Source organism: Penaeus monodon, chromosome 15, assembly GCF_015228065.2.
Source record: "Penaeus monodon isolate SGIC_2016 chromosome 15, NSTDA_Pmon_1, whole genome shotgun sequence".
Classification (NCBI taxonomy): Eukaryota; Metazoa; Arthropoda; class Malacostraca; order Decapoda; family Penaeidae; genus Penaeus; species Penaeus monodon.
Genome location: NC_051400.1, coordinates 37,860,953 through 37,862,799, shown reverse-complemented (window position 1 = coordinate 37,862,799; position 1,847 = coordinate 37,860,953). Strand labels below are relative to the sequence as shown.

General features: G+C 33.8%; 1 protein-coding gene across 8 annotated transcripts in view; it reads right to left on the bottom strand.

Annotated features, from left to right (window-relative positions):
- The window catches only part of LOC119582015 (ecdysone-induced protein 74EF-like), a gene marked incomplete at its 3' end in the record, with an annotated part of 261,423 nt that overhangs the window by 16,665 nt on the left and 242,911 nt on the right, over positions 1–1,847 (bottom strand).

The window sequence follows — 1,847 nt, the reverse complement described above, 5'->3', positions numbered from 1 at the left end:
GGAAATTCGCATTTTTTTTAACAAATAAAATTTTTTTAAAATATTAAAAAACAGTTAATATCACCCACCCTTTAACAACGCAATTCATGTTATTTCTGTCACTCTCACTATCATCATCACGGTTGCGTCGGCTAGCAACACTTAATGGCTGTTATTGTGAACATTCTTACTCATGGTTATTAAATTCATCTTCATGCTAATCAGTAATGCATTAACCTTTTTCCCTGTCAATAGAAGGATGATTTGCAACTTGACAGTGCTAACTCATGAATACTCCATTTCCTTAATTCCTTTTAAAAATATTATTTGCATTACCTTCGTACACTTTCCCCGTTAATTTTTAATACCCCCTGCGTTACTTCCTGTCAAGCTGTGGTAATTATCCTATGAATAAATGGGCATTCGCACTGTGAGGATGAAAGAGAGTGACGGGCATATATAGTAACGGGCAAGATTGTTTACATAGGGGAATGATTAAACGTCACCAAATGGCGGGGTAAAGGAAATTTCTTAGTGCAACTGTGCACTTAATTATTCTGTGTTTTCCTATACTCTACGAAAAATTAAAATCTTATACTTCTCTTCCTTTTTTATACTTGATTACCTATTCTAACATTATCCTCTTGTCATCAGCACTTGAAACCCACGATATGCAATCAAGTCAAAATGTACTAAAGAGTAACGCAACTTCTAACTGAAAAAAGAGAAAACAGTACTGAAGCAGTAACATTATCAACCCAGAACATGATTAATATGGTTTGACATGCCATAACGGCTGTTGCCGGGACAGAAGTCTACGGGAAAACCATACCAGTTTTAACTACCACTCGCGCCTGGACGTCGACGCGGAATCAGTTTTATGGAATCGTTCGCATTTTGTTCTTTTATTAACGGAGAGTGTGAATATTATCTAAAATAACCAGGATCATAGCTTTAAAATTATAATCTTTATGTCCGAATTAATTTTAAACAATCCTTTATACATATCACTTTCCGGTCGTCGTGTTTACCCTTTCAAGAAGATAAAAATAATCTTGAACACTTACATTAGGTGCATATACAGCATACCAGTCACACTAAAGCCACATCACTGTCAGTAAAAATTCCAAAAAAATAAAAAAATAAAAAGGCAAATATTTGAATATACTTCTTTCGTGAACGTAACTTAAAAAAAAGAATATTTGAGAATGATCCGTCTATGAAAACAACTTGTAAACACTTTTTGCCACAGTGTTTCCGATGTAGTTTGTCTCACTGCGAAATCCTATAACTTTTCGGCTTTCTTAAAATGACTTTCCTTGTAATAATCCATTTGCTATTCGATTTGCAACTTGGGAAAAAATCACTAATTCTCATAATTCACACTTTGTATCCATCACTTCGTTTTGTTTTTCTCACTTTATTCACACTCCTTTTATTGGCACAAATCACTTTTTCATCATTTCATCTATCTTGAACTTTAAATGATCACATTTGTATTTCTATTTTCTTTTAATTATCAGATTAATTTCTTAATCTATTTACTTCCTACATTTGTCCAACCATAACAACCATGACGACGCGAAAAAAAATAAAAAAGGACAATAACAAAAACATTTCACAAATTTCAAACGATAGACATTTTCAATCTAAGATTATTTCATTTTTTCCCGCCGTGATCATAACACTGCGTCAGAAGTCACACTTAAATAAGAGTCAGTCACTTGTCATTTAGCATTATAAATTGCATCTCGCTCTGAGTTTACCTCATTCCCGCAGGATATTTGCATAAATAATGTGCTAATACACGATTCAGGGCGAGTACGAAAATCCTTTCACTGACACATGCAACTGGTGCCTTTGCTGCA